General features: G+C 39.9%; 1 protein-coding gene across 1 annotated transcript in view; it reads left to right on the top strand.

Annotated features, from left to right (window-relative positions):
• Nucleotides 1-24,790, top strand: part of CDH12 (cadherin 12) — a 1,535,982-nt gene that overhangs the window by 892,728 nt on the left and 618,464 nt on the right. Inside the window, exon 3 of the mRNA XM_069730603.1 lies at nt 14,971-15,233. The gene's annotated coding sequence lies outside the window, so the exon portion shown is untranslated. The remainder of the gene's footprint in view (nt 1-14,970; nt 15,234-24,790) is intronic.

Raw genomic sequence — 24,790 nt, 5'->3', positions numbered from 1 at the left:
TGGGTTTCAGTTAGAATTGGGGGATTTGCACTGTTTAGGCACACCAGGGGCTCCCCAAATGCAACATGGCGTCCGATCTCAATTCCAGCCAATTCTGCGTTGAAAAAGTAAAACAGTGCTCCTTCCCTTCCGAGCTCTCCCGTGCGCCCAAACTGGAGTTTACCCCAACATATGGGGTATCAGCATACACAGGACAAATTGGACAACAACTTTTGACTAATTTCTCCTGTTACCCTTGGGAAAATACCAAACTGGGGGCTAAAAAATAATTTTTGTGGAAAAAAAAGATTTTTCATTTTCACGGCTCTATGTTATAAACTGTAGTGAAACACTTGTGGATGCAAAGTTCTCACAACACATCTAGATAAGTTCCTTGGGGGTCTAGTTTCCAATATGGAGTCACTTGCGGGTTTCAATGTTTAAGCACATCAGGGGCTCTCCAAATGCAACATGGTGTCCTATCTCAATTCCAGTCAATTTTGCATTGAAAATTCAAACGGTGCTCCGTCCCTTCCAAGCTCTGCCATGCGCTCAAACAGTGGTTTATCCCCATATATAGGGTATCAGCGTACTCAGGACAAATCTTTCATCAACTTTTGGGGTAAAATTTCTTTTGTTACCCTTGGGAAAAACATTTTTGTGAAAAAATATGATTTTTTATTTTTACGGCTCTACACTATAAACTTCTGTGAAGCACTTGGTGGGTGTTAGGGGTCGAGTTCCCGCCTCTGCACAGGGGGAATCTCGGTCCATCTCCACTGCGGTCTCCCGTTCTTCTCCTGCCGCAGTGGAGCCTGCTCAGCGGAGATGTCAGTCCCAGCGTCTCGCTCAGTCTGACTCTGTACAAAGATTTACTGCTGCTTTTCCTGCTTCTGCCATTGAAGCCGCTGCTGGTCAGCGGCGAGCAGACGCTTCTAGGACTAAGTCCTGCTTTTCTCGTTCTGACAATGCCCAGAGTAGGATCATGTTCAGATACTGCAGCTAGATCCATTGGTCCTCCAGGAAGGTCCTGTAGGTGCTCTGGCTCTGTAGCAGCCTCTCATTGGTCCTTCTAGGAAGGTCCTGTACTTGCTGCAACTATTTAAGGCTCGCATGGCTCGAATGTATTTCTAAGTTTTGTGCTTTGTGCCAGTGTGGTCATGTAAGATTGTGTTCAGGGACCCGGCTGAAATAAGCCCCTAGAATGCTGGCACCTCCGGCGAGGAGATTGTGTGTTTGTATGTATTCAGGGACCTGGCTGAAATAAGCCCCTAGAATGCTGGCACCTCCGGCGAGGAGTTTTGTGTGCATGCATGACCACGGACTGCTCTCTGTTGGGCAGTTAGACTGTGCCTCTGTGAAGTCTAACAGGGTGCAGTGCTTTGCTTTCACGGCTACTCTGTAAAATAACAGAGCTAGTTCATACCGCCATATAGTGTTGCCATTGCTAGCAGCAGGTTCTCCTGCACGGTGGACCCCGGGCTGCGAACGCATCAATTACAATAAAACATCTATATTTACTCGTTGCATTCCGCTAGCCCTAACAGTGGGTCAAAATGCTCACCACATATCTAAATAAGTTCCTTAGGGGGTCTACTTTCCTAAAATAGTGTAATTTGTGGGGTTTTAATGTTTAGGCACATCAGGGGCTCTACAAACGCGATATGGCGTCCCATCTCAATTCCAGTCAATTTTGCATTGGAAAGTCAAATGGTGCTGCAAGCTCTGCCAAGCGCTCAAACAGTGGTTTACCCCCACATATGTGGTATCAGCGTACTCAGGACAAATTGCACAACAACTTTTGGCGTCCAGTTTCTTCTGTTACCCTTGGGAAAATAAATAATATGGGGCAAAGAGATAATTTTTGTGATAAAATATGATTTTTTATTTTTACTGCTCTACATTATAAACTTCTGTGAATCACTTGGTGGGTCAAAGTGCTCACCACACATCTAGATAAGTTCCTTAGGGGGTCTACTTTCCAAAATAGTGTCACTTGTGGGGGGTTTCAATGCGTAGGCACATCAGGGGCTCGCCAAATGCAACATGGCTTCCGATCTCAATTCCAGTCAATTTTGCATTGAAAAGTCAAATGGCACTCCTTCCCTTCCGAACTCTGCCATGCGCCCAAACTTTGGTTTACTCCCATAAATGGGGTATCGGCATACTTAGGACAAATTTCACAACAACATTTGGGGTCCAATTTCTCCTGTTACCTTTGGTAAAATAAAACAAATTGGAGCTGAATTAAATTTTTTGAGAAAAAAATTAAATGTTCATTTTTTTAAACATTCCAAAAATTCCTGTGAAACACCTGAAAGGTTAATAAACTTCTTGAATGTGGTTTTGAGCACCTTGAGGGGTGGTGCAGTTTTTAAAATGGTGTCACACTTGGTTATTTTCAATCATATAGACCCCTCAAAGTGACTTCAGATGTGATGTGGTCCCTAAAAAAAATGGTGTTGTGAAAATGAGAAATTGCTGGTCAAATTTTAACCCTTATAACTCCCTAACGAAAAAAGAAAAAGGTTCTAAAATTGTGCTGATGTAAAGCAGACATGTGGCAAATGTTATTAATTAAGTATTTTTTATGTGAAATTTTCAAAATTTTTCGCCAAATTTCCATTTTTCTCACAAATAAACACATGTAATATCAAAGAAATTTTACCACTATCATGAAGTACAATATGTCATGCGAAAACATTGTCAGAATTAACAGGATACGTTGAAGTGCTCCAGAGTTATAACCTCATAAATGGACAGTGGTCAGAATTGTAAAAATTGGCCCGGTCATTAACGTGCAAACCACCCTTGGGGGTTAAGGGGTTAAAAACTCCAACTTTGCCAAGTTTTTCCAAAAAAATGTAATTTACAGCTAATAAAATAATGAAAATCTCAATACTTTTAAACTTGTATTTGCTTGGAAAATATATGTACAAGAGATGGGAGAGACAACTCCTCTCATCATTAGAGCTTTAGCTCTACAAAAGAGAGAGGACCCTGCTGACCATAAGAGATTACACTCTACAGGAGAGACAAAAATAACCTAGCTGACAATAAGGGCTTAGCTTCTATAAGGTTGAGAAAAATAACCTTCTTTTTAAATATTTTTATTAATTTTTTGAATAAAAACCAGGATGTGGGAATAGGGGAGGGAAAATATAACAGTGAAGAATAGGGAGAGGGAATGGAAAGGGATACAATTAAAGAAAACAAAAAAAGCTAGAGAACCAAATGTAATACAATAGTTCAACAGTAACAAAGTGCATAAATACATTTAAATGAGTGCGATATTTTGGAAGGACAAGTAAATTACAATTATTTCTTTTATTTGAAAATCTATTAGGAGGTTAAAGAGTATAGAATTTATCAATCCAAATCTTCCATTTTTTCAAGAAATTTTTATTACCACTATTATTTACAGCGAACCTCCACTCCAAAAAATTGTGTTGGTGAATTTGATCTATAATGTCTTCAAATTTAGGGAGATCTGGCTTATTCCACCAGAGCGCTAACATATATTTGACAACAAGAAATATATGAATGATAATGAATTTAACCTGAGGGTCAACTATTTCCATGTCCAGGGAAAAGAGAGCTCTTTGTGGTGTAAGCACAAAATTATCAGTGAGTGAATTAATATAATTAGAAACTTTTGACCATAGAAGTTTTACCTTCGGTCAACTCCATAAAAGATGATATAAATTACCTTGGTGGCCACATTTCCGCCAGCAAGTTGGTGAATAATCCGGAATTATGTGTGCTAATCTAATTGGGGTATAATTCCACCTAGTAATTACCTTAAAATAGGACTCATGTAAAGCTAACAAAATGGTGGATTTGTAAGTGGTCTTAATAGCATTGTCCCAGCTCTCAGCCTGAAAGGATTTATTGAGGTCAGATTCACACCTCTTCAAGTAAACATTTTTGAAACCAACATCATCTTTATTGAAAATTCTATAGATGTTGTTTAGGCTCCATATATTTTTATTTTTAATATTGCACAGTAGTAAAACGAAAATATCTAGGTTAAGAGGTTTGCTACCTAGTAGTTTCTGAACACCTTCTTTTAAAATTATATAAGGGATTAATTCAGAAGAGGGAAGATTAAATTTTGTTTTTCACTCACTAAAAGTGAGGAATTTAATTCCATCATATATATTACCAATCTTTTAAATTCCTGATTTACTCCAGGAATCGGATAGTGGAGAAAAATAACCTTCTAACCATAAGAGTTTACATTCTACAGGAAAGAGACAGAGAGAAAGAGGACCTTACACTACAAGATCAGTGAAGAGGGGACCCTACTAATCATTAAAGCCTATACTCTACAAGAGAAAGAGACTTAGCCAGCAATTCTGGAGATGGAAAATGACTCTGCAGTGCACACTGTGTTCCACTGGGAAACGATGATCTAAGATGTCCCAGATACTGACCATTGCTGTTGAAGGAATTATATACTATAAGATGCGATAGCTGCATTATGCGAAAGCCCATGTGGAAATGTAAAATTAAGTTAGTATGCTGTTTGATGCTTCAACAGTGTTGGAAATGGTACCAGGCAAAGTTAGGTTTTTTTTACATGCAGTACGGATCTCAAAATGTTTGAATTTGCTTGAAACCGCCAGTTTAAGGAAATTTGGCTAAAACTTGAGTGTCATGACACAACTGTCGAGTGACCTGGAACCAGGGGTTCCTTTCCCGGGGGCGCCCTAACTCGCTCTGTTCCTCGGGATACTTCAGATGGCAAAGACGTCAGGGCCTCCTCCCTCACCTTATCTCCTAAGTTAGCCCTTTGTCTCTCCCCTTCCCCCACTCAGGGATGCGGGTATGCTACTGTGCACCACGCAATACACCAACCCAACAAACAGGTCAACAAAGACAAGGGATAACACAGAACTCCACACACACAAAATATTCACTCACGTAAAAAAACAGAGTCCACCGGGGTGTGCAGGAAGGGGAAGAAAGCAAAAGAGGCAAGGATAAGGGATTACCAAGCATACAAAACAAACAACAGTTGCTTGTAACTCCTCCAGAACTCCTTCTCATACCAACTTCTCTCCCTCCTATTAACATGAACCAAGTGCTATCTATGACAAGGAGCAGGTAATAAAGTACATATTTTATAGGGAAAAGGAGCGGCTAACCGAGCACTGCTGAACACAGGAATTTCCATCATGGATGATTAACCCCTGTTCTGTCAAAAGTAAACACATTTAATAAACAGGAGAAGTGCTTCTTCTCAGCGGTGGAGTAGAAGCAACCAGACGCTGCGGTCTTCTGGCTCCACTCATTGCGGTTATCTCATGACATTCTGCTTCCATCGATTGATACACTCATCTTTAATGTTAACTTTTTACCTTATAAAGTTTTCCAGGAGCTAATATGTCCTCTTTGAGACTCCATTTACACCACTTTTGGAGACCTTTTGTAGTGTGCCACTAACTAATTACCCTAATCATAATAATAATACAGTTGGCACGGAAAGTATTCAGACCCCATTACATTTTTCACTCTTTGTTTCATTGTAGCCATTTGGTAAATTCAAAAAAGTTAAATTTTTTTCTCATTAATGCACACTCTGCACCCCACCTTGACTGAAAAAACCCAGAAATGTCAAAATGTTTGCAAATTTATGAAAAAAAAAGAAAAACTGAAATAACTCATTGGTCTGGGGGAAAATGTGTGTAAATGGGTTAGTAACTGGCTTAGTGATAGAAAGCAGAGGGTGGTTATAAATGGTATAGTCTCTAACTGGGTCGCTGTGACCAGTGGGGTACCGCAGGGGTCGGTATTGGGACCTGTTCTCTTCAACATATTCATTAATTATCTGGTAGAAGGTTTACACAGTAAAATACCGATATTTGCAGATGATACAAAACTATGTAAAGCAGTTAATACAAGAGAAGATAGTATTCTGCTGTAGATGGATCTGGATAAGTTGGAAACTTGGGCTGAAAGGTGGCAGATGAGGTTTAACAATCATAAATGTAAGGTTATACACATGGGAAGAAGGAATCAATATCACCATTACACACTGAACGGGAAACCACTTGGTAAATCTGACAGGGAGAAGGACGTGGGGATCCTAGTTAATGATAAACTTACCTGGAGCAGCCAGTGCCAGGCAGCAGCTGCCAAGGCAAACAGGATCATGGGGTGCATTAAAAGAGGTCTGGATACACATGATGAGAGCATTATACTGCCTCTGTACAAATCCCTAGTTAGACCGCACATGGAGTACTGTGTCCAGTTTTGGGCACCGGTGCTCAGGAAGGATATAATAGAACTAGAGAGAGTACAAAGGAGGGCAACAAAATTAATAAAGGGGATGGGAGAACTACAATACCCAGATAGATTAGCGAAATTAGGATTATTTAGTCTAGAAAAAAGACGACTGAGGGGCGATCTAATAACCATGTATAAGTATATAAGGGGACAATACAAATATCTCGCTGAGGATCTGTTTATACCAAGGAAGGTGACGGGCACAAGGGGGCATTCCTTGCGTCTGGAGGAGAGAAGGTTTTTCCACCAACATAGAAGAGGATTCTTTACTGTTAGGGCAGTGAGAATCTGGAATTGCTTGCCTGAGGAGGTGGTGATGGCGTACTCAGTCGAGGGGTTTAAGAGAGGCCTGGATGTCTTCCTGGAGCAGAACAATATTGTATCATTCAATTATTAGGTTCTGTAGAAGGACGTAGATCTGGGGATTTATTATGATGGAATATAGGCTGAACTGGATGGACAAATGTCTTTTTTCGGCCTTACTAACTATGTTACTATGTTACTATAAGTATTCAGACCCCTTGCTCAGTATTGAGTAGAGCATCCTTTTGAGCTAGTACAGCCATGAGTCTTCTTGGGAATGATGCAACCAGTTTTTCACACCTGGATTTGGGGATCCTCTGCCATTCTTTCTTGCAGATCCTCTCCAGTTCTGTCACATTGGATGGTGAACATTGGTGGACAGCCATTGTTAGGTCTCTCCAGAGATGCTCAATTGGGTTTAGGTCAGGGCTCTGGCTGGGCCAGTCAAGAATGGTCACAGAGTTGTTTTGAAGCCACTGCTTTGTTATTTTAGCTGTAAGGTCATTGTTTTGTTGGAAGATGAACCTTTAAGTCTGAGGTCCAGAGCACTCTGGAAGAGGTCTTCATCCAGGATATCTTTGTGCTTGGCCGCATTCATGTTTATTTCAATGGCAACCAGTCTTCCTGTCCCTGCAGCTGAAAAAGCATGATGCATCCACCATTACTGATGGGATTGTATTAGGCAGGTGATGAGCAGTGTTTGGTTTTCTCCACACATACCGCTTAGAATTATCACCAAAAAGGTCTATCTTCATTTCATCAGACCAGATAATCTTATTTCTCATAGTCTGGGAGTCCTTCATGTGTTTTTTAGCAAACTATATGTGGGCTTTCATATGTCTTGCACTGAGGAGAGGCTTCTCTCGATCCACTGCCATAAAGGCCTGACTGGTGGAGGGCTGCAGTGATAGTTGACTTTATGGAACTTTCTCCCATCTCCCTACTGCATCTCTGGAGCTCAGCTACAGTGATTTTGGTGTTCTTCTTTACCTCTCTCATCAAGGCTCTTCTCCCAATGATTGCTCAGTTTGGCTGAATGGCCAGGTCTAGGAAGACTTCTGGTGGTCCCAAACTTCTTCCATTAAAGGATTATGGAGGCCACTGTGCTCTTAGGAACCTTTAGTGCTGCAGAAATTCTTTTATAACCTTGACCAGATCAGTGCCTTGCCACAATTTTCTCTGAGCTCCTTGGCCAGTTCCTTTGACCTCATGATTTTCATTTGGTCCGACATACACTGTGAGCTGTGAGGTCTTATATAGAGAAATGTGTGCCTTTCCAAATCAAGTTCTATCAGTTTAATGAAACACATCTGGACTTCAATGAAGGAGTAGATCCATCTCAAGGAGGATCACAAGGAAATGGACAGCATGTGACTTAAATAGGAGTGTCTGAGCACAGGGCCTAAATACTCATGAGCATGTGATATTTCAGTTTTTCTTTTTTAATAAATTTGCAAAAATTTCTACATTTCTGTTTTTTTCCAGTCAAGATAGGGTGCAGAGTGTTGGGTGACGAGTTCCCGCCTCTGCACAGGGGGAATCTCAGCTCATCTCCACTGCGGTCTCCCATTCTTCTCCTGCCTCAGTGGAGCCTGCTCAGTGGAGATGTCAGTCCCAGCGTCTCGCTCAGTCTGACTCTGTGCAAAGGGTTACTGCTGCTTTTCCAGCTTCTGCCATTGAAGCCAGTGTTGGGCAGCGGCGAGCAGACACTTTTGGGACTAAGTCCTGCTTTTCCCCTTCTGAGCATGCACAGGGTAAGATCTCTCATTGGAGATTGAGGGTCACATGCTCAGATACTGCAGCAAGACCCATTGGTTCTCCAGGAAGGTCCTGAAGTTCCTCAGGCTCTGTGGCAGCCTCTCATTGGTCCTTCTAGGAAGGTCCTGTATGTGCTGCAGCTTTATAAGGTTCGCATGGCCGCACGGCCATGCACTAGTATCAATTTATGTATGAGCTCAGTGCCAGTGTGTTCATGTTTGCATGCAGTCAGGGACCCGGCTGAAATAAGCCCCTAGAATGCTGGCACTTCTGGCGGGGAGTTTTGTGTGTGTATTCAGGGACCCGGCTGAAATAAGCCCCTAGAACGCTGGCACCTCCGGCGAGGAGTTTCATGTTTGCATTTGACTGCATGACCCACCATCTGATCTACTAAGTAGCTGTGTTCCTCTGTGAGCCAAACAGTGCACAGCGTTATCTATGCTAACAGACTCTGTGAAGTAACAGAGTCTGTTTATACTGCTTTTTGTACCGCCATATCTAGCAGCAGGTGCTTTCCTGCACGGTAGATCCCGGGTTGCGAACGCACCAAATTCTTCTAAATAAATATATATTCTGTGCGTTCCTAACACAGAGTGTATGTTAAGGAGAAAAAAAAAGATTTTTTTTGAATTTACCAAATGGCTGCACTGAAACAATGAGTGAAAAAATTAAAGGGGTCTGAATACTTTCCGTCCCAACTGTATATCGTACTTATACAATTGCATACATTAATTGTAAAATTCTGGATAGAGAAAAATATATAGTGACATATATGTAACAAAGGTGCAAACACGGATTTGAAACTAATTTAAAATCAAAAACTCAAAGAAAACATTAAGTGAATCACTACGTACAATCACCATACAAAAAATACTTACATTTATCAATCACATTTTTAAAATATTATCTTGAGCCCATTCTGTATTCATTATGTGCTCACAAAGTTACCTTGATAATGCATGCATGTCTCATTGTTGTTAAGAAAGATAGTAGAAATGGACATTTTGCACAATATTGTAGAGTCATGCTTGCAATCCAGTGCAAAATAAATGGAACTATAAAGAAACAGCTATTTTCTAGATTAAATATGACAGTGAGTGCTATATTTTATAGGCATAGCCTGTACCAGTCTTCTGCATTTTCTCTTCTGTAACATTTGGTAGTCGACTGCAGTCTCATAAATTTGTGGCACTGTTAACATTTGGATTTCAAATAATTTGCAACTGCACACAAGCGCACAAAATTTCCACTGTCACCAACTTTGAAAATGTGGCCGGTGAGACACATATTTATTTGAAATATTTTCTCTCCAATATCACGTTTTTAAATAATGATCTTTTAATAAGCTAGTGACACATAAATTAGAACTTTGCAGCTTTTAATGTGAGACATTTAATTCTAAAATTGCATTATCACTCAAGGAAGAGTTGTAAATTAATTCTTAGCTTGGAGTGTAATGCATGAGGGAATTTCCTGCAGATACAAATCACAAAAATATTCCCATGCAGCCTAAAATCCATATGCCTTTTATAAATATTGCAAATATGAAGCCACTGAGGAAATTTTTCCTTTACCCTATTGTTAAGGTGAGCAGTCTTGATACATTTTTTTTTAAAAATGCAAAATTTTGAAGTAATGTTAATAGTGGTTTTACATACCTCAACATTGAAATTCTAAAAACAAAAAAGAAAAGTTATAGATTTATGTAAATTGCAGATCTATAGACATGTTTAAAATATGCAAATGATGAGAAAAATGAAACACATTGTCAAAATAGTTGAATGGGGATTCATTTGTGCTTGACAAGTTGTAGTTTTGAATGACACCATTCACTTTACCATAGAAATTAAAAATAATTTTCATATAGGGTGGAATAGTGAAAAAGATGCAGTTTAGCTATTGTTTTTTAAGCTTTGTTTTTACTGGATACAATATGTGGTAAAAAAATTACTAAGCAGCATATTTTTTTATTACATTAATTCTAAAGATGAGTGGATCAGACACAAATCTAATTTTTCTACTAACATGAATTTTCCAAGGATAATTGATTTGCAGAGAATTTAATGCCCTTTGTAATGTTCTTGGTTTCTGTAGGGGACCCTAGAGCATAATGTACATTATATGTCAAATATAAAAAATAATCTTCATACTCACCTCAATGCTCATCTTTTCAAGCCCTGTGCTTCTCGCCATTAGACGTGCTGTCCTTGTTGCATCTTCTGATTCCCGCCAGTCACAGGTTTTAAAGTGCGTGAAAGGTGAAGATGCCACAGTTACACGTTGTGCCCTTGATCTTGCTCGTACATGAGAAAATAAAATGATTACCAACTCAATACATGAAGACATAATTTACCTACGAATACAAATGGGTCAAATATAAAAAAATATATTTTTCCTTCAGCCACGGTTCAAATAAAGTACTTACTAAAGTTCTGGGCTTCTAGATTCACTAGGTAGCTGTCTGTAATTTGTCACTATACTTCCTAGGAGGTCTGCAAAGTTCACATTAGAAGGCTATGCTAAATGCATTAAAATACTTAAAATATACTGATCACTACAAAGAAGGAATCCTATACAATTATAGTAAAATCAAAGCAGTCTGCTCCATAACCTAAAGCACACCATGCTGTCAGTATATCATATGAAAGGCACATTTTGTCTCACTCATTGTATGTCATTTGTAAAAACCACTTATTATTGTAACATGTTTTATTTAACTACTTCTATTTCTTGTAATTTTTTTTTTTAAATCATTATTACTTTATTTCATTATGGAGTCCAAAGTGGTATTTTCCCATTTAAATGGTGGAATAGGTCAATTATTTTAGATGGATGACATAGCACCTGGGATCATCATCCTTTATGCAATTTTCTTGGAGATTATTGACATAGGTCATCTACTAGTGTAGGGAGATGTGGAGGCATGTAGGTAAGCACCATAGTATTTGGCATGGATAGAAAAGAGGTAGTGTTTAGACAGGCTTGAGCAATTTGGTGTAAGACTGTGATTACAATGTGACCCAATTGCAGATGTGAGCAAAGTACTCTAGGTTCAACTATAGTGGCACGGAGAAATGGAGTTGCACTTGGGATTATCAAGACTAGAATAAAATGCTTGCTGCAATAAGATTCCAGAGCAGGTTGAAAGTAACGCTCCCTGTATGCCCATTGTAAGGTTAGGCATGAGGTAGAGAACTAAGACTCCTTGCATTGTAGAGAGTGATGCCTAAGATAGATATGACAATAGGATTAGAATTATAGCTACCTAAATTGTAAAACTCTAAATAGATGTCTGGACTACAATATATGGACTGCCTGAGGGTTTAGGAGACCCATTGCCAGTGCGTACATTATGGTCCATACTCAGACCATGATTCATGGATGTGTGAAGTAGCCTTCTAACTTAAGAATTAAAGTAATAGTCCATTTTAATGTTTCACCTCATGTTTGTGTGTCTATTTTTAGTTATATGGTTATACTTGTGTACCTCATAGTGTTGAGCGATACCTTCCGATATTTGAAAGTATCGGTATCGGATGGTATTGGCCGATACCGGCAAAATATCGGATCTCGCCGATACCGATACCCGATACCAATGCAAGTCAATGGGACACAAATATCGGAAGGTATCCTGGATGGTTCCCAGGGTCTGAAGGAGAGGAAACTCTCCTTCAGGCCCTGGGATCCATATTAATGTAAAAAATAAAGAATAAAAATAATTAATATGGATATACTCACTTCTCCGAAGGACCCTGGCTGTCACCGCTATGAACGTCTGCCTCCGTTCCCAAGAATTGCGGAGAGTGAAGGACCTTCGATGATGTCGCGGTCAGGTGACTGCTCACATGACCGCTCACATGACTGCGACGTCATTGAAGGTCCTTCACTCTGCAATTCTCAGGAACGGAGGCAGACGCTCGCAGCGGTGACAGCCAGGGTTCGTCGGAGGGGTGAGTATATCCATATTTATTATTTTTATTCTTTATTTTTTACATTAATATGGATCCCAGGGCCTGAAGGAGAGTTTCCTCTCCTCTAGACCCTGGGAACCATACGCACCGCACACGCCGATTCTGATTTCCGATATCACAAAAATATCAGAACTCGGTATCGGAATTCCGATACAGCAAATATCGGCTGATACCCGATACTTGCAGTATCGGAATGCTCAACACTAGTACCTCATCAAAACTGAATGGTTATACTTGTGTACTTCATCAAAACTGAATGGTTATGCTTGTGTACATCATCAAAGCTGAATGGTTATGCTTAAGTACCTAGTTGAAGCTGAATAATAATGCTTGTGTACCTAATTGGAGCTGAACTCTTATGCTTTTGTATCTCTTAAAGATGAATGGTTATGATGGTTATGCTTGGACACATCTAGAAGCTGAACGGTTATGCTTGCTTACTTTATGGAAGCTGAATGGCTATGAATGTTTACCTAATTGATACTAAATACTTGTGTAACTAATCAAAGCTGAAAGGTTATGCTTGTGTGCATCTTAAGCTGAATGGTTATATTTGTGTACATCTAGAAACTGAATGGTTATGCTTGTGTACCTCATTGAAGCTGAATAGTTATGCTTTTGTACTTCATCAAATTTGAATGGTTATGCTCAAGTGGTTCATGGAATTGTAACCTTTATAACTATGTTCATAAGAATTGTCACCTCTGGCCTACAACATCCTGGCAATATACACTTTTTTCCTGTTTCAATTCTACATGAGAGATATAGCTTCAGTCATGGCCAAAAGTGTTGACAACCTTGGAATTGTTTCTAGAAAATGAAAGTGTTTCTCCCAGAAAATTATTGCAATTACTCATGTTCTGTTTTACACATGTTTATTTCCTTTGTGCCTATTGGAACAACAAAACAAAAACAGAGAAAGGGAAATTGCACATCATTTCACACAAAATCCCAAATATGGGTGGAGCAAAATTCTTGGTACTCTCAACTTAATACTTGGTTGCACACTTTTTTGAATAAATAACTGAAATCAATTGCTTCCCATAACTATCAACAAGGTTCTTACATCCCTAAACTGGATTTTGGACGACTCTTCTTTTGCAAACTGTTGCAGGTCTTTCATATTTGAAGGGTTCTTTCTTCCAACAGCAATTTTAAGATGTCTCTGCAGGTGTTCAATGGGATTTATATTTGGCTCATTGCTGGCCACTTCAGAACTCTCCAGCACTTTGTTCTCATCCATTTCTTGGTGCTTCTTAATGTATGAAGTATGTTTTGGGTCATTTTCCTGCTGGAAGACCCATGACTTACGATGCAAACCCAGCTTTCTGACACTGGGCACTAGATTGTGACCCCAAATCCTTTCATAATCTTCAGATTTCATTATTCCTTGCACAAAGGCACCCAGTTCCAGAGGCAGCAAATCAACCCCAAAACATCTTTTAAACTCCACCATATTTGACTATAGGTACTATGTTATTTTCTTTGTAAACAGTATAATGATGTGCTTTACCAAAAAGCACTATCTTGTTCTCAACTGTCCACAAGACACTTTCCCTAGAAGGATTTTGGCTTACTCTATCAGTAGCGGAGCCCTCCTGAGGTCTCCTGCCATAGTGTTTAATTTCATTAAACTGTTGACTGATAGCTTGACCTGACCGTGATGCATCTAAATTGCATGAAGGACCGCTTGAATTTCTTTGAAACCTGATTGGGGCTGCCTTTCCACCATTCAAATTATTCTGTGTTGCAGTAGTTCATCAATTGTTCTCTGCCGTCCACGTCCAGGGAGATTTGCTACAAGGCAATTGGTTGTAAAATTCTCTATTATTTTGCTCATTGTGGATAACGGGACATCTTCATCAATGGAGATCAACCTGTAACCTTGAGATTGTTGATATTTTTCAACAATTTTGAATCTTAAGTCAACATACATTTTTTTTCCTCCTTCTGTTCTCCATGCTTAGTGCGGCACACCACAAACACAATGCAAAGATTGAGTCAACTTATCTCCTTTTATCTGTTTTTCATATTGCCCACACCTGTTACTTTCTACAAGTGAGTTTGAGGTAGCATCACATGTGATGCTTGAAGTAGAGTTGTTTACTCACTATTCTGGAAAGGTGTCAACAATTTTTTTGGCCCATTTGTGGGTTTTTGTGTGAAAATATGTCAATTTGCCTTTTTTGCCTGTTCTTTTACTCTGTTCAAATGCATACAAAGGAAGTAGACATCTGTATAACAAAACATGTGTAATTATAATAATTTTCTGGGAGAAATACTTCATTTATTAGAACAATGTCAAGGGTGCCAACACTTTTGGCCATGGCTGTATGAGTAAAATTACTACCTGTAAAAAGATTCATTTGCAAAATAAAAAAAAAAATCAATATTTTACCTGACACGACAAATGTCAGGCCATATTATTAATTTAAATTGGGATCCCGGCGTTTCAAGTAATGCTTTTGATCTACACACTTTCATGAAACAATTATATAGCCTTAAAATTATCTTATTTTTTATTCTTTGAAATGGTTGTACGTAATTGTAAACATATTGTTTGAAAAAATGGTTTTGACTTCAGAAAATGTTCATGGAAATAGCATATTATCAGTATCTTGCATTTATATTATTTTTCTAAAATTTACATTTTTCTTTTTTCTTACAGGTCTTTTATGCTGCAGCTTGTTCTATTTTTAAATCATCTAGAAAACCGAGGCTTGAAAATGTCTTTTTTCTTGAAATCTATGTGTCAAATAAATATGAAGCTGTGAAATTCAGTATCTGATGAGGAATACATGAAACTGTAAGCGCTTACAGGGACGGACCGTGGTCTCTTTGGAACTGTCAGTTATGATGGGTCTCTCTCAGTCTTTGTGTTAGAAGATAATCCATCGCCTATTTGGAAAATAACTTTCTTACATAAAGCAGGTGAGAGGAATAAAATAATGATCTGTACTGCATAATATTATATGTTATATCTGTATAAGACTTCCCTTATTTTCTCAGACAGATACATATTAAATGCATAAACAGCGGGACATTTTTACTTACTATAAATCAGTTAAACTTTTGCTTGTAAATATTTTTGTCATTCTTAGAATCATTAACCCTTTCTTGACAGAGCGACTTTTATTTTTGTGCTTTTGTTTTTTCCTCCCCCTCTAAAACCCATAATTCATTTATTTTTCAATTGACATAGCTGTATGGGAGTTTTGCTTCTTTTTATGGTAAGCGTTGTAGTTTTGAATGTCACCATTGATTTTAGCATACACTGTACTGAAAAATCTGAACAAATTCTGAATGTATTGAAATTAATTTTGGGGTTTTTGCTTTTATGGTGTTTAATGAGCAGTAAAAATGATCGGGTACCATTGTGCTTCCGGTTAAGACAATTGCAGTGATACCAAAATTAAAAATATTTTATTAACTGAAATTTATTTAAAAAAAAAATTGTGTATTGTTTTTTAAAACAATTAACCTTTTAATTATTTTTTCGATTGATGGAGTTGTGCATAATGAGTAGACATTTTTATTGACACCCTTTTGGGAGAAAATTATTTTTTAATTGTTTCTTATTGTATTTATTTTTGGAATTGCAGAGACCAAAAATCTCAATCCTGTAATTTTAATATTCTCTTTATAGCTTTAACCATGTGGGTTATGTATTTAATTATTTTGATAGTCTTAAAGACGTAGTGATTGCAAATATGTTTATCTGTTATTTTCTTACTACTTTGTTTTTATTTGTGGGAAAGGAATGTAAATTGAATATTTCTATTTTTAAAAAAATTGTATTAATATTTAAAAAAAATATTTACTTAGCTCCATTAGGGGACTTGAACCTGCGATCATCTGATTATTTTTTCTGTATGCTGCAATACCAGTGAATTGCAGAAAATAGGTAAAAAATATAAAATAAGGACTTCCTATAAAGCTCAGCTTGCAGCTGGGCTTCATAGTAGTACTCACATAGTAGGCAAGGAACTTTCAGCCAACAACTGGTTTCAAAAGCAGCCTTTTGACTAACCTTAGAACACTTGCTTTTAATGGCACAGTCAGACATTGACAGAAGTAAGGGGTTAAAAGCAGTGATTGAAACTTGACTTCAATGGCTGCTTTAACAGCTGAGCTTACATCATACGTGATTTCTTCAATCACGTATGATGTAAGCTCAGCTTTCAAGCTACTAATATGTCAAAGTTGGAAAGGAGTTAGCAAGGCCTGTTCAAGAAACTGCAAGAGCTGGACATGTCTACAGCTTTACTGAACTTAACTAAAGATTATGTAACATTACTGCAAATGTTTTGCTATTTGTTGTTTTGGTGTTGAAGATATAGTACTTACCAAGTGAAGGTACCACCAAGTAATGTGCTCATTTATATTCTGTGACCAAAACACTTGTGTACCATTTAAAGTGAAAGCATTTGTTAGGTGTCGAGTTCCCACCGCTGAACAGGGGGATTCTTGAACCATGTCTGCTGCAGTTTCCCATTCTCCTCTAGCCGCAGTGGAGCCTGCTCAGCGGAGACGATGGTCCCAGCGTCTGTCTCGGGCTGATACTGGACGACGGGTTACTACTGCCCTTCCAGGCTCTGTCATTGTAGCCAGCAATGTTCAGCAGCGGGCAAGTCTTTCTGGGACAAAGTATCGTTTTTCCCATACTGAGCATGCCCACGGCACAACCTCTGTTGTGAATTCAGCTTTTGGGCTCCCTCCGGTGGTTGTAGAGGGTAATGCAGTTGTGCCTGGACTGCAGGATTAGACAGGTGTATCTACTAATTGCAAAACTGACTGGGGTATATAGCTTTGCAGGACTCTTTAGTCCCTGCCAGTTGTCCATTGTTTTTGGAGGATTCACATCCCTTCTGGTCTCTCCTGTTCGCTGTGCTTTTCTTCAAAGATAAGTCCTGGCTTTGTTTTTGCTGTCTACCTGCTGTGGACCTTATAGCTCTGTGCATTTTCATGTTTTGTCTTGTCCAGCTTTGTCTGTGAAGTATTTTTTGCAGCCTTGCTGTGTCTCTGGAGATGCAGATATACCCTCCATGTCTTTAGTCAGATGTGGTGTTTTGTATTTTCTGTGGTGGACATTTTCTAGTGTTTTAATACTGACCGCATAGTACTCTGTTCTATTCTTTCTATTTAGCTAGTATGGCCTCCTATGCTAAATCCTGATTTCATGTCTGCTTATGTTTTTTTCCCTCTCCTCTCACAGTCAATATTTGTGGGGGGCTATCTGTCCTTTGGGGATTTTCTCTGAGGCAAGATAGGTTTCCTGTTTCTGTCTTTAGGGGTAGTTAGTTTCTTAGGCTGTGTCGAGGGGTCTAGGGAGTGTTAGGTACCCCCACAGCTACTTCTAGTTGCGCTTCTAGGTTCAGGGTTTGCGGTCAGTACAGGGGCCACCTTCTCCAGAGTACGTCTCATGCTGCTCCAAGGCCACCAGATCATAACAAACAACTCCCATTGGAGGTCTGGGGTCACATGCTCAGGTCCTGTAGCAGCTCCTATTGGACCACCAGTAAGGTCCTTGTCTGCTACATCTATAAAAGATTTGCATGGCGTATGGCCATGCGCTAATATCAACCTATGTTTTGAGCCTTGCTAAAGTGTGGTCATGTTTGCATGAGGTCAGGGTTGGCTGAAATAAGCCCCTAGAATACCGGCACCTCCAGTGAGGAGTTTTGTGTGTTTGGATTCAGGTGTTGGCTGAAATAAGCTCGCAGAATACCGGCACCTCCAGTGAGGAGTTGTTTGTGTGCTATGCTGACTGCATGACCACAGTTTTGCTCTGTTTGGTAGCTGTGTTCCTCTGTGAGGTTAACAGGGCACAGCGTTTCCCTATCCTAGCGATTCTGTGAAGTAACAGAGTTCGCTAATACCACAATATAGCGCCGCCATTTGCCAGCAGTAGGTTCCTCACCTGCATGGTGGACTTCAGGTTGCGAACGCACCTATTATTTCATATATTGATACTCGGTGCGTGCCGCCAACCCTAACATAATACTAGCGCCAAGATCTGGCTAGTTAATGGTGGATGATCAGCGTCTACTGCAGAACATCCAGCAGCTGGTAGGTTGGCGGCTCTTGAGTGCACAACCTCAGCCGTGGATGTCACCGCAGTCGCTGTACAGGCTGCAAGAGTAGCTGCAGCCAGTTTGTCCACTGACACCCCTGTTCCGACTCTATCTCTCCTCCCGCTGCCAGAAAAATTTTCTGGCGATAGCAAATCTTGTAGGGGTTTCGTGAGCCAGTGCTCTGTACACCTCGAGCTCCTGCTGTACGTTTCCCCATAGAGCGGGCAAAGGTGGGGTTCACTTTGTCTCTCCTGCTGGACAGGGTGTTGGAGTGGGCTACGCTGCTGTGGAAGCATGGCGATCATGTGGTGCAGAGTGCTCCACTGTTCCTGAGTACTCTGAAACAGGTCTTTTTGGGAACTCGAGTCACCCATGATACGGCGCTCCAACTGTTGGCATTGACTCAGGGCAAGTCCTTTGTCAGCAATTTTGCCGTCCACTTCCGCACCTTAGAATCTGAGCTGGAGTGGTCAGATAAAGTCCTCATCCCCATATTTTGGAGGGTTCTGGCTGAACATGTGAAGGATGCTTTGGCCACTAGGGAGAATCCCGCCACACTGGAGGAGCTAATAGCTGTGTCCACTCATATTGACCTCCATTTTAACGAGCGGAGGTTAGAGCGAGCCCAGTGTAGGCGGAGGTTCCTGCTTGCTCCCACCTTTGTCAAACCTTTGGCATCTCCGGTTCGGGCCCCTGAGTCACATGAGGCCATGGGAGTGTCACGAGCGGGATCTAAGTCCTGGACCGCTCTTGCACTCAAGTTCTGTCATGTTGGCCAGCAGTCAGGACATCTTGCCACCAGTTGTTCCCAGTGGTCGTGGGCCTCAGGTTGTGAACGCACCTATTATTTCATATATTTATACCCGGTGCATTCTGCCAACCCTAACAGCATTGACTAATATCCCTGTGCCTAGTTGTGAGGAATAGAAATGTTCTTAGTGGATAAAAAAGTGTTTCCAGGGATGTTGCACCCCTTTCAAACTTATTATTCCCTGTGGAGAATGAAGTTTTGTTCCATAGAACATTTGTATTTTGAGGCCATGGAGTTGGGCAATTATATGACCTTCTGAATCCAGTATTATATACTATGAATAGAGCAACTATAGTGCAACACATAAACGGCAAATCATCCCCTATAGTCAATTTTGTTGGCCATAATACCACAATATTAGGGAACTACCACCAATGGTTATATATATATATATATATATATATATATATATATATATATATATATACATATATATACATATATATATATATATATATATATATATATATATATATATATATATATATATATATATATATAGATATATAGCTCTGGCAAAAATTAAGGGACCACTGCAAAATTTTCAGTTTGTCAGATTTTTCTCTTTATAGGTATTTTTTTGAGTAAAATATAAATTGTTCTTTTAGTCTATAAACTTCCGGCAACATGTCTCCGATTTTCCAAGCAATACATTTTGCATTTCTGAAATGGAAAAAAGGTCAAATTTAAAAAAAAAAAAAAAAACCCAGTGCTTTCAGACCTCAAATAATGCAAAGAAAACAAGTTCATAATCATTTAGAAACAACAACACTAATTTTTAAACTCAGGAAGAATTCAGAAATTAATATTTTGTGGTATTACCATGGTTTTTAATCACAGTTTTTATGCATCTTGGCATGCTTTCCACCAGTCTTTCACATTGCTTCTGGCGCAAAAAATTAAGCAGTTATTCTTTGTTTGATGGCTTGTGACTTTCCATCATCATCATGGTTACATTCCAGAGGTTTTCAAAGGGGTTCAGGTCTGGAGATTGGGCTGCCCATCACAGGGCTTTGATGTGGTAGTCTCTTAATTCTTAATTTTTGCCAGATCTGTATATATACAGTACAGACCAAAGGATTGGACATACCTCATTTAAAAAATTTTCTGTATTTTCATGACTATGAAAATTGTAAATTCACACTAAAGGCATCAAAACTATGAATTAACACATGTGGAATTATATACATAACAAAAAGTGTGAAACAACTGAAAACATTTCTTATATTCTAGATTCTTCAAAGTAGCCACCTTTTGCTTTGATGACTGCTTTGCACACTCTTGGCATTCTCTTGATGAGCTTCAAGAGGTAGTCACCGGAAATGGTTTTCACTTCACAGGTGTTCCCTGTCAGGTTTAATAAATGGAATTTCTTGCCTTATTAATGGGGTTTGGGCCATCAGTTGTGTTGAGCAGAAGTCTGGTGGATATACAACTCATAGTCTTACTAAATATACTGTTAGAAATGTTATTATGGCAAGAAAAAAGCAGCTAAGTAAAGAAAAATGAGTGGCCATCATTACTTTAAGAAATGAAGGTGAGTCAGTCTAAAAAATTGTGAAAACTTTGAAAGTGTCCCCAAGTGCAGTTGCAAAAACCATCAAGCACTACAAAGAAACTGGCTCACATGAGGACCGCCCCAGGAAAGGAAGACCAAAAGTCACCTCTGCTTCTAAAGATAAGTTTATCTGAGTCACCAGCCTCAGAAATCGCAGGTTAACAGCAGCTCAGATTAGAGACCAGGTCAATGCCACTCAGAATTCTAGCAGCAGACACATCACTACAACAACTGTTAAGAGGAGACTTTGTGCAGCAGGCCTTCATGGTAAAATAGCTGCTAGGAAACCACTGCTAAGGACAAGCAACAAGCAGAAGAGACTTGTTTGGGCTAAAGAACACAAGGATTGGACATTAGACCAGTGGAAATCTGGGCTTTGGTCTGATGAGTCCAAATTTGAGATCTTTAGTTCCAATCACCGTGTCTTTATGCGATGCAGAAAAGGTGAACGGATGAACGTTACATGCCTGGCTTCCACCGTGAAGCATGGAGGAGGAAGTGTGATGGTGTGGGTGTGCTTTGCTGTTGACTCTGTTGGGGATTTATTCAAAACCGAAGGCATACTGAACCAGCATGGATTCCACAGCATCTTGCAGTGGCATGCTATTCCATCCGGTTTGCGTTTAGTTGGACCATGATTTATTTTTCAACAGGACAATGACCCCAAACACACCTCCCGGCTGTGTAAGGACTGTTTGACCAAGAAGGAGAGTGATGGGGTGCTACGCCAGATGACCTGGCCTCCACAGTCACCAGACCTGAACCCAATTGAGATGGTTTGGGGTGAGCTGGACCACAGAGTGAAGGCAAAAGGGCCAACAAGTGCTAAGCATTTCTGGGAACTCCTTCAAGATTGTTGGAAGACCATTCCAAGTGACAACCTCTAGAAGTTCATCAAGAGAATGCCAAGAGTGTGCAAAGCATTCATCAAAGCTAAAGGTGGCTACTTTGAAGAACCTAGAATATAAGACATAATTTCAGTTGTTTCACACTTTTTTGTAAAGTATATAATTCCACATGTGTTAATTCATAGTTTTGATGCCTTCAGTGTGAATGTACAATTTTCATAGTCATGAAAATACAGAAAAATCTTTAAATGAGAAGCTGTGTCCAAACTTTTGGTCTGTACTGTATATATAATTGTCTATGGGTCACTTCCGTCTGTTTAGTCTGTCACGGAAATCCGGCTTCACTGATTGGTCGCGGCCGTCTGACCGCGACCAATCAGCGACGGGCACATTCCGGCCGGGAATTCCCCTTCCATACTCCCCTCCAGTCACTGCCCCTCCCTACTGCCCTCCAGTCAGTGCCCCTATAGTGGTTTAGCAGTCCGTTAAGTAGACTGCGTTACACCGCGGCATAACGCAGTGTAACGCAGTCCCTTAACGCTGCTATTAACCCTCTGTAACGAGCTTTTTACTATTGATGTTGCCTACTGTGTTATATTCTATGTGGGCTGTGTTAGATACTACATGGGCTGTGTTATATTCTACATGGGCTGTGTTAAATATTGCATGGCCTGTGTTATAAACTGCATGGGCTGTGAAATATACTATGTGGCTGTGTTATATACTATATGGGCGGTGCTATATACTACATCTCTGTGCTATATACTACGTGGCCTGTGTTATATACTACATGGGCTGTGCTATATACTATGTGGGCTGTGTTATATACTACATGGGCGTTGCTATATACTACGTCTCTGTGCTATATACCACATGGCCTGTTTTATATACTGCATGGGCTGTGTTATATACTGCGTGGGCTGTGTTATATACTGCGCGGCCTATGTTATATACTGCATGGACTGAGTTATATCCTGCGTGGGCTGTGTTATATATTACTATATGTCTCTGTGCTATATAACGTGGCTGGGCAATATACTATGTGGCTGTGTTATATAGTATGTGGGCTGTGTTATATACTACTTGGGCTGTGTTATATACTATGTGGGCTGTGTTAACTACTATGTGGGCTGTGTTTTATATGCTACTGTATGGATTCCGGACTTTCCTGGTGTCTGTTCGCCCTGATCCAAGATGGAGTCTTGGATCTTACCCTGTCATGGAACCTCCTGTCTGTCTTGACTATTTAAGTCCAGGTCTTCTGTTCACATGTGCTTGAGTATTTTGTGCTGCTGGCTCCTGAGCATCTGCCTGTTTTCTGGCTAACTCCCTTCTTCTGCTGCTCTCTACTCGGTGGTCTGCTTCACCCCATTCAGCTACCTCTCCCCTCTGGAACTGCTGCGACTTGCAGCACACCAGTGGAAGGATTTCCTTTGTGTACAAAACTTTTCCCAGTATTGTGCCTCTTTGCACAACCACACCAGATGAGCAAGATTCAAGCTGTGCTTTTCTCTCCAAGAAAGATGTACTCATCTACTACGCTTAGATAGCGCTCTCCCTCTTTCTCCCCTCGTCCTCTCTTTTCCAGGACGTCATTCACATGACGCATTGTTTTCAGATCATTAGACAGTTGTTTTGAGGAGCCCATGATGCTACTCTTCAGAGGAGATTCAAACAGGAGAACAACTTGCAAGTGGCCACTTTAAGTAGCTTTTCTCATGATTGCATACACCTGGCTATGAAGTTCAAAACTCAATGAGGTTAGAAAACAAAAAAAGTGCTTTAGTCACTAAGTCAGTAAAAAGTAGGTAGGAGTATTTAAAACAAGAAAATGATAAGGGTGCCCATACTTATGCACCTGTCAAATTTTGTTTGAATGCAGATTGCACATTTTCTGTTGGTACAATAAACCTCATTTCAAGGCAGAAACATTACAGTGTCCAACAGTTATTAGATATATGAAACTGAAATAGCTGTTGCAAATTTTTTTTTTTTTTATAAAACATTAAGCTTAACCCCTTCACCCCCGGAGCTTTTTCCATTTTTTCGTTTTCGTTTTTCGCTCCCCTCCTTCCCAGAGCCATAACTTTTTTATTTTTCCGTCAATATGGCCATGTGAGGGCTTATTTTTTGCGAGATGAGTTGCAATTTTGAAAGATATCATTGGTTTTACCATGCCGTGTAACAGAAAACAGGAAAAAAATTCCAAGTGTGATGAAATTGCAAAAAAAGTGCAATATCACACTTGTTTTTTGTTTGGATTTTTTGCTAGGTTCACTAAATGCTAAAACTGACCTGCCATTATGATTCTCCAGGTGATTGCGAGTTCATAGACACCAAACATGTCTAGGTTATTTTTTATCTAAGTGGTGAAAACAAATTCCAAAGTTTGCTAAAAAAAAAGAAAAAAAATTGCGCGATTTTCTGATACCCGTAGCGTCTCCAATTTTCGTGATCTGGGGTCAGGTGAGGGCTTATTTTTTGCGTGCCGAGCTGACGTTTTTAATGACACCATTTTGGTGCAGATAAATTCTTTTGATCGCCCGTTATTGCATTTCAATTCAATGTTGCGGCAACCAAAAAAACGTAATTTTGGCGTTTTGATTTTTTTTTCGCTATGCCATTTAGAGATCAGGTTAATCCTTTGTTTTTATTGATAGATTGGGTGATTCTGAATGCGGCGATACCAAATATTTGTATTTTTCATTTTTTTCTTGTTTTATTTTGATTGGCGCGAAAGGGGGGTGATTTGAACTTGTATATATTTTTTATTTTTTTTATATTTTTAAACACTTTTTTTTTTTTATTTTGGCATGCTTCAATAGCCTCCACAGGAGGCTGGAAGCATGCACTACACGATCGGCTTTGCTACATAGAGGTGAAGTACAGATCACCTCTATGTAGCAGAAAGGCAGGTGTACTTTGAACGCCGACCACAGGGTGGTGATCAAAGCAAACCGCCATCAACAACCATAGAGGCCTCAAGGAGACCTCTGGTTGTTATGGCAATGCACCACTGACCCCCGATCATGTGACGGGGGTCAGCGGTGCGAGCACCCCCGGCCGCGCGGCCGGGAGCGCTAGTTAAATGCCGCTGTCAGCGCTTGACGGCGGCATTTAACTAGTTAATGGGCGCAATTCTGCTCACGCTCATTGCGCGCACATGTCAGCTGTACAAAATAGCTGACATATCGCGG

The sequence above is a fragment of the Ranitomeya imitator genome, chromosome 6, assembly GCF_032444005.1.
Source record: "Ranitomeya imitator isolate aRanImi1 chromosome 6, aRanImi1.pri, whole genome shotgun sequence".
Taxonomy (NCBI): domain Eukaryota; kingdom Metazoa; phylum Chordata; class Amphibia; order Anura; family Dendrobatidae; genus Ranitomeya; species Ranitomeya imitator.
This window is presented reverse-complemented; position numbering and strand designations above follow the sequence as displayed.